At 41.1% G+C, this 16,719-nt stretch overlaps 1 pseudogene; it reads right to left on the minus strand.

Moving 5' to 3' along the window:
• Positions 1 to 3,554: 3,554 nt before the first annotated feature.
• Positions 3,555 to 3,674, minus strand: LOC134950096 (5S ribosomal RNA; annotated as a pseudogene).
• Positions 3,675 to 16,719: the final 13,045 nt, after the last annotated feature.

Below are 16,719 nucleotides of genomic sequence, written 5' to 3' on the forward strand. Positions count from 1 at the left end.
TGTAGGAAAGAGGGGTTTGTGTTCCTGGAACACTGGGTGGACTTCTCAGTCAGGTGCCATCTTTTTTTGTCATGATGGATTACACCTGAATGAGGAGGGGGTAGCAGTGCTGGGGGGAAGGATGGTTAGAAGGTTGGAGGAGATTTTAAACTAGGTGCCAGGGGGGTGGGACAATAAAGAATTAGTGGGACAACTAGAGAGAGTAGAAAAAAAGGATGTATAAAGTATAATGGGGTGGAGAGGGGGGAAAGGAGAAAAATAGTCAGTGATGGTAAATTAAGGAAAACTCAACTTCCTAAGGAAACGTCTACAATTAAACATGCAGTCAAGGAAAGTAATAAGCTTAAGTGTATGCTTGCAAATGCACAAAGCCTAAAAAGTAAAATGGGGGAATTAGAAACGATTGCACTTAAGTACCAATATGATATCATAGGCATTACAGAGACATGGAGGGATGATTCTCACGACTGGGCAGCAAACATGGAGGGGTACACCCTCTTCAGGATAGATAGGACTAATAAAAAAGGAGGCGGTGTTTGTCTTTATGTTAAGCCATTCTTAAAACCATATGTAAAGGAGGTCATTTACGAGGGTACTGGAGATAACATGGAGTCATTATGGATTGATATTTCGAGTTGGGGTGAAGATATAAAAAAGGTTTTAATAGGAACATGCTACAAACCGCCAGATATTAGTGTGTCTGATGAAGTACAACTCTTGCAGCAAATCGAAAAAGCAGCAGGAATGGGGGTGGTCATTATCATAGGGGACTTTAATTACCCGGACATAAATTGGAACACCGAAACAGCATATACAACTAGGAGAAACAGGTTCTTAAACACGCTAAAAAATCATTACTTGTCGCAGGTAATCGAGGAACCAACTAGACATAGGACTATACTGGACCTAGTACTAACTAATAATATGGAGATAATATCAAATACTAAAGTAGGGGAGACCCTGGGAAATAGTGATCATAATATGATCACATTCGATATCAGCTTCCAAAAACAACACTATAAGGGTCTAAGACTTTAAACTTTAGAAAAGCCAATTTCGACTTGCTGAAACAAGCAATGAAGGACATAAATTGGGAAATTGTGTTTCATGGTAAGAATACGGCTGAAATTTGTGATGTTTTTACAACTGAGCTCAATAAGTACACTCATTTGTTCATTCCCAAGGTTAACAAAAACAGGAGTAGTAAATTCAAGCCAATGTGGCTTAATAAGAAGGTCAAGGAACAAATGGATAAAAAGAGGAGAGCTTTCAAAGCATTTAAGTCTGACGGGACGGCAGAATCTTTCCAGTTCTACAGGGAATGTAACAAAAACTGCAAAAAAGAAATCAGAACAGCCAAAATAGAAAACAAAAAAACAAATAGCAAAAGAGAGCAAAACAAACCCCAAAAAGTTCTTTAAGTATATAAACAGTAAAAGGCTATGAAAGGAGAATATTGGACCACTAAAGGGCGAGCTAAATGTCTTGATTAATGACGATAGGGAAAAAGCAGATTTAATGAATAAATTATTTTCATCAGTATTCACGAGAGAGGACCGGTTGACTGGAGAAGTGCACAACATAAGCATTAATAGCGACCCTTTGCTAAGTACTTGGTTAAATGAGAAATTGGTCCGAGAGAGATTAAGTAAAATTAAGATAAATAAATCTCCTGGGCCGGATGTATTACACCCCAGGGTTCTTATGGAACTTAACTCAGAGCTATCGAGGCGCCTATATTTGATTTTCAGTGAGTCAATTACATCAGGAATGATACCAAAGGACTGGCATACAGCAGAGGTAGTCCCAATATTTAAAAAGGGAATTAAAACTCATCCTGGCAACTATAGACCGGTAAGTTTGACATCAATAGTGGGGAAAATACTGGAAGGAATATTAAAGGATAGTATACTAGAGTACTTAGGATACCTCTAAGGCTATTAATAGGCACAAACATGGTGTTGTGAAGGACAGGTCATGCCAAACTAACTTAATAAGCTTCTACGAGAAAGTGAATGACAATATTGATAAGGGTAAAGCAGTGGATGTGGTCTTTTTGGACTTTGCTAAGGCCTTTGACACCATGCCACATAAGAGACTAATTTCCAAATTGAGAGAGCTTGGGGTGAAAAACACTATTTGTACTTGGGTAAGTAATTGGCTGTATAACAGGAAACAGCGAGTGATGATAAATGGGATGTTTTCTGAATGGGGCTCAGTGCTTAGTGGAATATCGCAGGGTTCAGTACTCGGGTCATTGATGTTTAACATATTCATTAATGACCTGGGAGTGGGCCTAGAAAGCACAGTGTCAATTTTCACAGACGACGCTAAACTGTGTTGAGTAATTAATTCAGACAAGGATGTTGAGTCTCTGCGGAATGATTTATCCAGACTGGAGGTTTGGGCAGACAAATGGGGAATGAGTTTCAATATAGAAAAATGTAAAGTTATGCACTTTGGGACTAAGAATAATCGGGCAGCCTATAACTTAAATGGGGGAAATGTAGGGATAACCGTAGTTGAAAAGGATTTGGGTGTGCTCATCGATAATAGTAGCAGTACACAGTGTCAAAATGCAGCAACAAAAGCAAAAAAGGTGTTAGCATGCATAAAACGGGGAATGGAAACAAGGGATGAGAGTGTAATCCTGCCACTGTATAAATCATTGGTGCTGCCACACCTGGAATATTGTATACAGTTCTGGGCACCACACTATAAAAAATATATCTTGGAACTTGAAAGGGTTCAGAGGGAAGCCATCAAACTGGTTAAGGGGTTAGAGGCACTGAATTATGAGGAAAGACTAACAAGGTTAGATATGTTTACACTGGAAATGAGGAGGTTGAGAGGGGACATTATTAACATTTATAAATACATTAACAATACAAGGACTTATCAGATGATCTGTTTATCAAAAAAACGCTACACAAGACATGAGGACACCACCTGAGGTTAGAAGAAAAAAAAATTCATACACAACGGAGGAAAGGGTTCTTCACAGTAAGAACAATAAAGATCTGGAATTCCCTACCAGAGATGGTAGTAATGGTTGATTCACTAAATAAGTTCAAAAATGGATTAGATAAATTCCTAACTGATAGAAATAGCCAAGGCTACAGCATCTAAGTGATTTATTATTTATAATATAGGTTGAACTCGATGGACATTTTGTTTTTTTTTCAACCTCACCAACTATGTAACTATATGTAACTATGTTCATTGATATATCACAATTCACTTACTTACAAATAAAGAAAAAAAAATGCAAGTAGAGAGAAAAGAAGTAACCTTGGTCGGGAGCACTCAGTCTCAGAGATAATTTTTTTAAATCATTTTTACATTAAAATATAACTTTTATTATTATATGCTTGATAAAAGAAGGATACAAGGTAGCCCAGGAAATTTAAATATGATTTAGCTGAATTTGTGAACAAAGATTTCCTTTAACCATGAAATTATTGAAGAAATAATAGTTTATCTCTTGCTTAGATGCATAAATTATATGTCAAAAACCATGCAGGTGGTCCTTTTTCTTAAACTGTACCGTTAGGAACCTACAACAACTGATATTCACAGGTAGTCATCCAACCTGGTACTGATCAGACCCAACACTGTATCGCTTCCAAGATCGAAACGAGGTTGGGCATATGCAGTGTGGTATGGTAGTAGGTTCCAGGGGCAAGGTGCCACTGTTGCAGAGGAAGATTCGGCTCAGAGGAGAAGTATAGATAATAATGTATCCCTATGAATAGACTCTCCAGACACTGATGTATTTGATCATATTTCAGTGACCGTCACTCACCTACCAGTTACCCATTGGTCAGGGTATACAGAAGATTTAAATCATCTTGTCACTGTTAAATGGTGCACTAGAATGGGAGTATGTGTAGATGTCCACCCCTTATTTCCAGATGGAGGTGTGAGGCTCCAGTGTCTCAAAGTAATCTAGGTGGCCTTTTATTGGTTGTGTGTCGGTATAATATGTTGTCTAGTATTGGCTGGGACAGTAGTATCTCTACCCGTCTTCTGTTTTCCCATTGTTCCAAGCGTTTGGTATTGGACAGGGAATGAGAGAGGGTGAATCACTGTCTTACAGCCTGAAAGAAGTAAAGTAAGATATTTCCTACACTCTGGTCATAAAGGGGTTCACTTTGAAGTGAAGAATTCACCGCAGGGAGTTAACTCTCCAAACTCCTCCAAAGTGTGATCATATAAAGAACGGAGGACAGGGAAACAGAGTGGACATGCATAAAAATTTTTCAAAATTCAAAATATGTGCATTGGTAAGAGCATGCTTGTAAAGTGAGTTTCCCTAATTGTCCAACTTCTTGTAGCAGACTGCTATAATGATACTGTTTATAGAAAAATATTTACCATAACTTCATTGTATCAGAAAGTTAACCATAACACATTACCTCTTAGCATTGTAATTGTGTAACAAATATTTATGACACATTGTTCCCAATGGCAGTTCAAAATAGAGATTGAGAGCATACAGGAGTCAAGGCAGAACAAAAAACGATGATGTACAGTATACCATCTCCTTGCAAGGACAATGCCCTCACATTAATTAGCAGCTGTTATTAGGGCTTTGCCAATTTAGGGCACTGCTTACAGAGCGTCATTATATTATGAAGATCAGCATGTAATATCACACAGACCTTGGAATAATCGTCAGTTTTCCCCATCGCCATAATACATAATTATTGAGTTGTACCGTACAGTATTTTGTGGCATTGTGAATGGTCCGTCCTTCCCTGCTCGCTGTTTATATATATATAAGCTGCACGGCTGCAGATAATGGTGTCTGTGTATATGTATTTTTTAACTGACATTAACGTTATGAAAATTGTTATGCTTAGTGAGCTGTAAATATGATATATATCTTGAAAAAAGTTAGACTTAGTAGGATAAAAAGAAAAAAGAACACAAAGGGGTTAAAAGAACAATCCCCCATTCTTAGCGCTTCTGTATAACTGCTGGAGAAATGAAAAATGATAATATACATGCTACTGCAGATATCCAAATTGATTGATTTTAGGACAACCATCCAGACCGCTAACTATAAAGCAGTATAGATATAGATATATTCCCTGTACTGGCCGACATGAAGTGTGAAGCAGTTTGGACTAGAGGGGCACCCATAATAAGGGTGTTAAGAGAGGAACCGCTCTTTGTGGAGAATATATCTTAGATGAAATTAAAACAATAGATAATAATAAGTTAAAGGAAAGTGTCAATTTTGGACATGGCAGTTAAACTAGGGAGAGTCTCTCCTAGTTACCCGGGATGGGTTACTATATTTTTTGGGCATATTATTGGCCCTGTTTTACATATACAAAAGTAGACAGCATATACATAGGTATGCAAAGTTATTCTCACATTGTAACAATTTTTTTTAGTGAGGGGACCAGGGGATAGACATATACTAGAGAAACTTCCCTAGGTATAGTCTACCTTGGATATGCTACAGTATATATGTATTTGCTATTCCTTAACAGGGGGTGGGTCCCATGCAGGGTGATGGCTTTCCTTTTACCCACTGAAGTGTATAGGAAAGTGGTACTCCTGTGAATGGATGTCTATTGTGTTTCAAGCACTATGGGGAAGATTTAGTAAGCCTGGTCAAGTGATAAAGTGGAAGGTGATAAAGTATCAGCCAATCAGAGCCTAACTTTCATGTCACAGGCTGTGTTTGAAAAATGACCGTTAGGAGCTGACTGGCTGGTCCTTTATCACCGTCCACTTTATCACTTCACCAGGCTTAATAAATCTGCCCCTATGTTCTGCAAATTTATGTCCCTATGTTCTGCAAAATTATGCAAATAAGTGTATGTGGTCTATTTATAGGGAGATGTTCTTAGGTGTGTATGGGACCAAATAAAGGAAAGGGTTTATCCTAGGTGCTTAGATTATTATATTTTTTTGAAGTGAACCGTTGTTTCCATGACTACCACTGTTGATTATCTGTGTATATAAATAGAGAGTAATGTGTTTCACTGTAGTCATATTCTCGATTTGTGATGAGTATGATATGAATGTTGTTACTAAAATTGTATAATACCTCATGAGGTCTGGGAAAGGATGTTTAGTGTGTGTAAAACTGAATAAAATGATCTTGTGCCCCAATGTGGTGTGAATGGTGCAAGTGAGACAAATGGGCAAAAAAAAGGGGGTTATTGTTGAGTGCATGAAAATTAAAAAAAAAACCCACAATGTGAAGCAAAGCCGTGTACTTGTGAGAGTTTGTGTACGTTGTATATCTAATTATTAATAATAATGGTGTGGAGATGCATGGAAAAGATAGTATAACATATGCCTGGCTGTCATGATCCTTTTTGTAATAACGTCCTGTGTTCCAGTTTAGTCCCCTCCTGGCTGTTACCAGCTGTTATTTGAAGGATAAGATGTTTAAGTTGGGAGGAATGTTCCAAAGTTGATATTTTCGTTAAGTCCTCCTGGATTTAACGTGCCCAATTTGAAGGCCCATTCACATTCTTTACATAGAAGAGTGCTGCTGAGATCTTCCCCTCGTATCCCTAGTTTCACTTTTTCCAGACCACATACTTTCAGGTCCTCCCATGAGCCTGTGTGATAGTGCAAAAAGTGCCCGGCTACCGATGTTAATTTCCTCATTTTCTCAAGATCTTTAGTTGCGTTGTGTATGGCTCCTATATGCTCCAATATCCTTTGTTTAAAAGATCTTGCGGTCATTCCTACGTAGCAGTTGTTGCAACTATATATGATGCAATAAATCACTCCTTCTGTTGTGCAGTTAATGAATTGTCGAAGTTTGATGATTTTTTCCATAGCAGTCCTGGATGCTATTAGTCTTGAGAATAAATCTACATGCTTTACAGTGACCGCATGGTTATGTGCAGTGGCGGATCTTGCCACGGGCAAGCAGGACTTTTGCCCGGGGCGCCGCCTTCCGGAGGGCGCTGGCGCCATCCGGAGGGCGCCGCACCGTGGCAAGATCCGCCACTGCTGCCCGCTGTGTCCCTGTCCGCCTCCGCTGCTGTCCCCGTCCCGATCCCCGTCCCCGTCCCCGTCCGCCTCCTGAAGGGAACTAGACGCTATGCGTCTAGTTTCCCTTCCTGGAGAGTAACTTTGCTGAGCGGTGCGCGATGACGTCATCGCGCACCGCACAGCAAAGGTCCTCTCTACGAAGGGAACTAGACTCATAGGGGTATATTTACTAAGCTCCCGATTTTGACCGAGATGCCGTTTTTTCATCAAAGTGTCATCTCGGTAAATCTCGGTCATTTACTAAACACTAATCACGGCAGTGATGAGGGCATTCGTAATTTTTTGCTAGTTCAGGTAAAAAATTACGAATGAATACACCATCGGTCAAAACGCGGCTGTTTAAGTATGAATCTCGGTCATTTACTAAGAAGTGCAAAGCAAAAAAACACAAAACACTGCCGTGAAAAATTACAACTCGTAAAAAAGTCCTAAAAAAAAACAGACCTGCTTTTTTTATCCGTGATTTGAGATGCATGCAGGGATCCATGAGATCCGTGCATGTATATCAGTGGGAAGGGGTGTGAAAGTGCTTATTTTAGCTAAAAAAATTGCGTGGGGTCCCCCCTCCTAAGCATAACCAGCCTCGGGCTCTTTGAGCCGATCCTGGTTGCAGAAATATGGGGAAAAAAATGACAGGGGTTCCCCCATATTTAAGCAACCAGCATCGGGCTCTGCGCCTGGTCCTGGTCCCAAAAATACGGGGGACAAAAAGAGTAGGGGTCCCCCGTATTTTTAAAACCAGCACCGGGCTCCACTAGCTGGACAGATAATGCCACAGCCGGGGGTCACTTTTATACAGCGCCCTGCGGCCGTGGCATCAAAAATCCAACTAGTCACCCCTGGCCGGGGTACCCTGGGGGAGTGGGGACCCCTTCAATCAAGGGGTCCCCCCCCCCCAGCCACCCAAGGGCCAGGGGTGAAGCCCGAGGCTGTCCCCCCCCATCCAATGTGCTGCGGATGGGAGGGCTGATAGCCTTTGTTGTAAAATAAAAGATATTGTTTTTAGTAGCAGTACTACAAGTCCCAGCAAGCCTCCCCCGCATGCTGGTACTTGGAGAACCACAAGTACCAGCATGCGGCGGAAAAACGGGCCCGCTGGTACCTGTAGTACTACCACTAAAAAAATACCCAAAAAAAGACAAGACACACACACCGTGAAAGTATAATTTTATTACTTACATACACACATACATACATACTTACCTATGGCCCCACGCAGGTCGGTCCTCTTGTCCAGTAGAATCCAAGGGTACCTGTTGAATAAATTATACTCACGAGATCCAGGGGTCCAGGCTCCTCGGCAAATCCAGGGTTAATCCACGTACTTGCCAAAAATAAAAAAACGGTGTCCCGACCACGAACTGAAAGGGGACCCATGTTTGCACATGGGTCACCTTTCCCCGAATGCAAGAAACCCACTTTGCCTTCTGGCTAAGTGGGTTTCTTCAGCCAATCAGGGAGCGCCACGTTGTAGCACTCTCCTGATCAGCTGTGTGCTCCTGTCTTCACTGACAGGCAGCACACGGCAGTGTTACAATGTAGCGCCTATGCGCTACATTGTAACCAATGATGGGAACTTTCTGCTCAGCGGTGACGTCACTTTAGGTCAACCGCAGGGCAGAAAGTTCCCAGCATTGGTTACAATGGAGCGCATAGGCGCTACATTGTAACACTGCCGTGTGCTGCCTGTCAGTGAGGACAGGAGCACACAGCTGATCAGGAGAGTGCTACAACGTGGCACTTCCTGATTGGCTGAAGAAACCCACTTAGACATCAGTCAGAGTGGGTTTCTGGCATTCGTGGAAAGGAGTCCCATGTGAAAACATGGGGCCCCTTTCAGTTCGTGGCTCGGCTTTCCGTTTTCTTATTTTATGCAAGTACGTGGATTACCCCTGGATTTCCCGAGGAGCCTGGACCCCTGGATCTCGTGAGTATAATTTCTTCAACAGGTACCCCTTGGATTCTACTGGAGAAGAGGACCGACCTGCGTGGGAACTTAAGGTAAGTATGTATGTATGTGTGTATGTATGTAATAAAATTATACTTTCACGGTGTGTGTGTCTTGTCTTTTTTTGGGTATTTTTTTAGTAGTAGTACTACAGGTACCAGCGGGCCCGTTTTTCCGTCGCATGCTGGTACTTGTGGTTCTCCAAGTACCAGCATGCGGGGGAGGCTTGCTGGGCCTTGTAGTACTGCTACTAAAAACAATATCTTTTCTTTTACAACAAAGGCTATCAGCCTCCCCATCCGCAGCCCATTGGATGGGGGGGACAGCCTCGGGCTTCACCCCTGGCCCTTGGGTGGCTGGGGGGGGGACCCCTTGATTGAAGGGGTCCCCACTCCCCCAGGGTACCCCGGCCAGGAGTGACTAGTTGGATTTTTGATGCCACGGCCGCAGAGCACTATATAAAAGTGACCCCCGGCTGTGGCATTATCTGTCCAGCTAGTGGAGCCCGGTGCTGGTTTTAAAAATACGGGGGACCCCTACTCTTTTTGTCCCCCGTATTTTTGGGACCAGGACCAGGCGCAGAGCCCGATGCTGGTTGCTTAAATATGGGGGAACCCCTGTCATTTTTTTCCCCATATTTCTGCAACCAGTATCGGCTCAAAGAGCCCGAGGCTGGTTATGCTTAGGAGGGGGGACCCCACGCATTTTTTTTGGGAATTTTACATTGTTTAATTTTTTTTTAAAAAAATACGAACCCCAGCACGGATCACACAGATCCAGCCGAGATTGATTGTAAAAAAAAACGGCAGTGTTTTGCTAATCACTGCCGTAAAATTAGGTAAAAAAACACGATTGACATCGACATCGGAAGCAAAGAAAAACCCGAATACGACAGCTTAGTAAATCCATCGTAATCAATTCAAAAAGTTGCAGTTTTACACTGTCGATGTCATTCGTGATTGAACTTTGACCTTTTTACGGAAATTACGAATCTTAGTAAATAAACCCCATAGCGTCTAGTTTCCCTTCGTGGAGAGGACCTTTTGCTGTGCGGTGCGCGATGACGTCATCGCGCACCGCTCAGCATTCAAGCGGCGCTTTTAATGTACAGGGGGCGTAATTGACCACGCCCCCTGTATTAGGCCACGCCCCATTTCCTGCCCGGGGCACTCTGCGCCCTTGAACCGGCCCTGGTTATGTGCCCGTGGTTACCGGTTGTCTTTTCCCTGATCTGTTGGAAATGGCTGGAAACAAGTCTGTCCTTCAGGTTGGTGGATCTCCTCCAGCTCATTGAGACTTGGGGGCTTAATTTTTCAGATAAAATAGGGTCCAGATGAAGAATTTCCCAATGTGTCTGAATTGCTTGTTTAACTTGGTACCATTCCTGGCAGAATCCTCTGACAAAATCTAATTGGGTTACTGTCCTGCTGTTTTTTCTTCTCCTTTTTCTCCAAGATGAGTGGGTTCCTGTTCGTGCTCCTGGCATTCCTGCATGCTTTCTTAATGGCAGTTTTGCTATAGCCCCTTTCACGTAATCTGGTGGAGAGATCGGCACTCTTTTCCACAAATTTTGTGTAGTCCAAGCAGTTCCTCCTTAACCTGAGGAATTCCCCTTTTGGGATGTTCTCGATGGTCAGGGGAAAATGTGAGCTAGTCTGATGCAGCAGGGTATTTGTTGAAGTTTCCTTCCTGTACAATTTTGTGGAAAGCATGTCATCTTTGTTTTTGTAAATTAGTAAATCAAGGAATGCAAGTTCCTTTTGGCTTATGTTGTGGGTTAAGTAGATATTCAGGGTGTTATTCAGATGTTCAATGAAGAGGAGTAACAGTTGTATATCTCCCTCCCATGTCATCAAGATGTCATCAATATACCTTATCATCATTGTGACATTTGAGGTAAAGCTGTCATTTTAATCACAGAAAACAAATTTTTTTTCCCACCATGCAAGGAAAATGTTAGCATAGGTGGGGGCACAGGCAGCCCCAATAGCGTTCCTCTGGTTTGTAGGTAGAATGTATTGTTAATACAGAAAGAAATAGATTACAGCCTTGCACTAATTAGTGCTGCTGGTAACTAGGTGAGGGAGAACACCCAAAATCTCCCAAATAACATCTAGACACATAAAACAGGGTATAACCAGAAACCAGCGCTGTTGTTTTAAAAGGAACAGTCTCCTGTAGATCAGAAAGTATCCTGCTTTGTCTCTCACTTAAGAATAACACTTACAGAACATTTCTGTCTCGCATGTCCATAAAGGTATCTTTACACACCAAACAGACTTCTAGTTTTCATCAAATAGACCCCCTCCAAACAATGGACACTTACATATGCTTTCTTTCTCACGTTCCCATAAAGGTATCTTTCTCTCGTACACTCTTTAACTGGAATGTTTTCCCAAGCAAGAAGGTTCAGCAGGCTCGTGTCCAAAAAACAGGCTTTTTTTAATATATTTTTTTTTTAAAAGATTGTACACAAAGAAAGCTTCATATACTTTACAAGAAACTGGATCTCAGTGGCTGATGGAACCATGCACATAACACAACCGGCTGCAGACAGGTAAGTGTAAAGTATCCGAACATTCGAATCACCGTTCATTCAGATCCCAGCATCAAAGTGAAGGACGGCTTCAACGCGTTTCAGGGAGTTCACTTCCCTTTGTCAAGAAGTGCCATCCTCTTCCTATGCATCAGTATTTATTCATTCCCTGATCCCATGCACCTGTTAGATTGCAGTGCAGGTGAAGCCATTATGACCCTAACTTTAATACAAGCTTCTACTCAATAAAAAAACATTTTCTGGTTGTTTGTTTCGGGTCCGCACAGTGCCAAAAAAGAGCCTGTGTATGATGTAACAGACTTATTCTTTCAACTGATTATGCACCCGATCAAAGTACCATTACAATAAAAGCCACAAAGGTACACAGCGTAACTGATAATTTCTATCCCACCAAATCAGCGGGGGAGAAAATAGAAATATATAATAGGTGGTGTAATAGATCCATTTCTAATCTAAATATAATTAGTGGAGCTCAGGAGATGATAAGGTACCTTACACTGATGGACCCGATATACGTAATATATCTTAACCCCTAATGGGGTACAAGTACCAAACTACATCAATCTCCTATAGTCCTGGGAGTTGGAAATATGTAGCAACAATAAAAATAAGTAAAATACTCCTATAAAGGCAAACCCGGTAATTTAGTTATAGAATCTATAATAGAGTCCCGGGATGTAATAGTTGGCACCTCCACTGATTTAGATAGACAGACACCATTTACTATATAAGAAACATATTGTACTTAATCTGTACATCCTTATTACATTAGTAACATAATTTGTATTGATGAGTAGATTAATACATGTGGAAGACGTTTTAAATGGAAAACAAGCAAAAGCCATTTTCAGGCTATTTGTTCAGAGTCCGCACGGTGACAGCCGTAAGCCAGCACCTAATTGGGGCAGACTAATTGCTATCCTCGATTGTATACTCGACCCAAGGGCCATCACAATGTATATAATACAACGGTATACAGCAACAGTAAGATCTTACTGTCTATATAGAATCTGGTGGTTTAAAAACCAAGTATTACAGGAAACTAACAGATATTAATTCTTACATAGATTTTAATAGCAACCATCATTTTAATTGGAAAAAAAGTGTACCCAATAGTCAATTCAGACGCCTTAAGGTGGGTACACACTATTAGATATATCTGCAGATCAATTGATCTGCAGATATATCTATGTACGGATCGGGCAGTGTGCTGTGCATACACACAGCCCGATCCGTCGGGGGACTGACGTCATGAACTGGGCGGGCGGGCGCTCACGTCCGCCCAGTTCACCTGTCAATCACCGCCGGCCGCCGCAGCATGTGTACGGGCGGTCGGACGACCGCCCCGTACACACACAGCGACGCGCCAATATATCGTTAGATATATTGGCTGTCGGCTGTGCTGCGCGGCCGACGCAATACGTCTGTGAACGACGGAGTTCACAGACGTATCGCCCGTACACACTGGCCGACGGTCCCGCGATGTATCGGCCGTTCAAGAGAACGGCCGATACATCGACCAGTGTGTACAGGCCTTTAGACGAAATTGTACTACAGAAAATATGTTTGATGTAGAAGCCCTAATCATGGAAACAGATTTTGTAGATAAGGGGTATGACATAAATATAGTAAAGGAGGCGAAAGAAAAAAATAGGAGTTTAACACAAGAAAGTATCATTAAGAAAGGGAAAACAATGAAAGATAGGGCAAAAATGTTATGTTTATTAGTAAATTTACATCACAGCACAAACAAATGGAGGGCATTATAAGAAAACATTGGAGGATTCTGACTAGAGATCCTTTATTAAAACGACATATAGAGGATGTGCCCCATTTTGTGTATAGAAAAGCTGATAACCTGAAAAATATACTGGTGAATAGTGCCTTGGAGGTAGAAAAGAGACAAACTCGGGTTATATCCAAAGGTTTCTACCGATGTGGGAGTTGTAGTATGTACAAACATTGTAAGCCAGAAGAGAAGAAAATAACACACTACAAATCTAATCAAACACAACAGGTGTCACCAATAAAGAATTTCATTACGTGCTGTAGCAAGAATGTTATCTATCTGCTGGAATGCAGATGTGGCATTCAATATGTAGGAAGGACGGGTAGAAGATTCAAGGAGAGAATGAACGTACACGTTAGAAATATCAGAAAAGGTTTAGATTCTCATAGTGTGTCGTTACATTTTAAGGAGAAACATAGTTGCAATATAAATGAACTCAAAAGTTTCTGCGGCATTAAGATTGCTAAGGGTAATTTGAGGACTCACAATATCGAGTCCAATTTAACCAAACTAGGGATGAAAACCATATTTGAATTGAGGACTTTAACTCCCAAAGGACTTAATTTGGATTTTGAGACAAAGTGGTTCATTTAAATTCTTTACTAATCGTTTTGTATGTTATTGTTTTGCCCCTCCTCTCTTTCTTTTGAGGTATATCTCATCTTTGTCCACATAATATGAATTGGGACACTATTTCTCCATATGGCGAATGGAAAGATTATATAAGAGATCAAGACCCACCTTTTCTGACACCTAAAATTGGATGAAATTAAGGAGAAACCACATATGAAGGACTACCATAGATCGCTGTGTCCAAATGCAGTTAAAGTCTGTTTATGATAGTAGAAATTGTGTTCCTTTAAATAATTCTGGAATATATAGAACCAGGAATTGGTGTAATATCATTTTACATTGTTGCTATCATATTGTAATAGATTCTTGCCTGTCTAATTCAGTGAAGGCATTATACAGCAGATTTTATTAATCCCAGGCTATATTATTAGTTTATCCCCTGGTGTCCGAATTAAAACCAACTATTACTACTATAATATTCCCGTGTACTTATATTTAAATTGGCAGTTTATGCTGGAAGCATTTTCTCCAGTTCATTATAAAGACTGCGTATTTTAAATTATCAAGGGTTTTGGTAATCTTACATTGCGTATGCCGGTACTCCAGCGGTATTATTGGTTGAGAACCATCACGTGGCTAAGGTCCGTCTAGGAATGGGACCTGTTTATCTTCCCTTCTTGTTCATTTTTAGATATACATTGTATCCATTTAAAGGTTACTGTGTGTAGTGGCTCTTTGATAGTATGCCCCTATCTTTATGTATTTTCCCTCACTGACTTGGTACGTTACAAACCTCTATCGCTAATGCTGTATACCGTTGTATTATATACATTGTGATAACCCTTTGGTCGAGTATACAATCGAGGATAGCAATTAGTCTGCCCCAATTAGGTGCAGGCGTACGGCTGTCACCGTGCGGACTCTGAACAAATAGCCTGAAAATGGCTTTTGCTTGTTTTCCATTTAAAACGTCTTCCACATGTATTAATCAGGTGGTATTCATGTGACCGACGGTCAGGAGACCGACGGTCACATGACCTCCTCCAGCATCCCAACCCCCACTATCCCGATGGTCGGCATGCCAACCAACAGGGACTATTTCCACTCGTGGGTGTCCACGACACCCATAGAGTTGGAATAGAACCCGTGGCCACCATAGGTCGCCAGCGAGCCCGCAAGGGGCTTGCTGCACTCGCCCTTCCCCGCCGGGATCCCGGCGTCGGTATGCTGCTGGGATCCCAGCATCGGTAAGCTGACCGGTGGTCAGGAGACCGCCGGTCAGCCATACTACACCGTATTAATCTACTCATCAATACAAATTATGTTACTAATGTAATAAGGATGTACACATTAAGTACAATATTTTTTATGTTTCTTATATAGTAAATGGTGTCTGTCTATCTAAATCAATGGAGGTGCCAACTATTACATCCCGGGACTCTATTATAGATTCTATAACTAAATTACCGGGTTTGCATTTATAGGAGTATTTTACTTATTTTTATTATTGCTACATATTTCCAACTCCCAGGACTATAGGAGATTGATGTAGTTTGGTACTTGTACCCCATTAGGGGTTAAGATATATTACGTATATCGGGTCCATCAGTGTAAGGTACCTTATCATCTCCTGAGCTCCACTAATTATATTTAGATTAGAAATGGATCTATTACACCACCTATTATATATTTCTATTTTCTCCCCCGCTGATTTGGTGGGATAGAAATTATCAGTTACGCTGTGTACCTTTGTGGCTTTTATTGTAATGGTACTTTGATCGGGTGCATAATCAGTTGAAAGAATAAGTCTGTTACATCATACACAGGCTCATTTTTATCACTGTGCGGACCCGAAACAAACACCCAGAAAATGTTTTTTATTGAGTAGAAGCTTGTATTAAAGTTTGGGTCATAATGGCTTCACCTGCACTGCAATCTAACAGGTGCATGGAATTAGGGAATGAATAAATACTGATGCATAGGAAGAAGATGGCACTTCTTGACAAAGGGGAGTGAACTCCCTGAAACGCGTTGAAGCCGTCCTTCACTTTGATGCTGGGATCTGGATGAACGGTGATTCGAATGTTCGGATACTTTACACTTACCTGTCTGCAGCCGGTTGTGCTATGTGCATGGTTCCATCAGCCACCGAGATACAGTTTCTTGTAAAGTATATGAAGCTTTCTTTGTGTGCTTTGTGTACAATCTTTTAAAAAAAAATTATATTAAAAAAAGCCTGTTTTTTGGACACGAGCCTGCTGAACCTTCTTGCTTGGGAAAACATTCCAGTTAAAGAGTGTACGAGAGAAAGATACCTTTATGGGAATGCGAGAAAGAAAGCATATGTAAGTGTCCATTGTTTGGAGGGGTCTATTTGATGAAAACTAGAAGTCTGTTCGGTGTGTAAAGATACCTTTATGGACATGCGAGACAGAAATGTTCTGTAAGTGTTATTCTTAAGTGAGAGACAAAGCAGGATACTTTCTGATCTACAGGAGACTGCTCCTTTTAAAACAACAGCGCTGGTTTCTGGTTATACCCTTTTTTATGTGTCTAGAATCTATTGTTAAGTGAAGAATTTATGATGTAAGATAAACTGGAGTAAATCAGCTAAGAAAATTTGAAAATTCTCCAGTCCTTCCAATTTCAAATAGTAGTTGACAGCCTCCAGACCTCTATTGTGATCAGTGGAGGTATATAGAGCCTCAAAGTCCAAAGATACTAGAAACTCATTCTCTTCTAGTCTGATGTCATGTATCTTGCGAAGAACATCTGTAGTGTCCTGAATAAAGGATGGAAGGCATAGTAGATGTAAATCAA

The sequence above is a fragment of the Pseudophryne corroboree genome, chromosome 8 (assembly GCF_028390025.1).
Source record: "Pseudophryne corroboree isolate aPseCor3 chromosome 8, aPseCor3.hap2, whole genome shotgun sequence".
NCBI classification, from domain to species: domain Eukaryota; kingdom Metazoa; phylum Chordata; class Amphibia; order Anura; family Myobatrachidae; genus Pseudophryne; species Pseudophryne corroboree.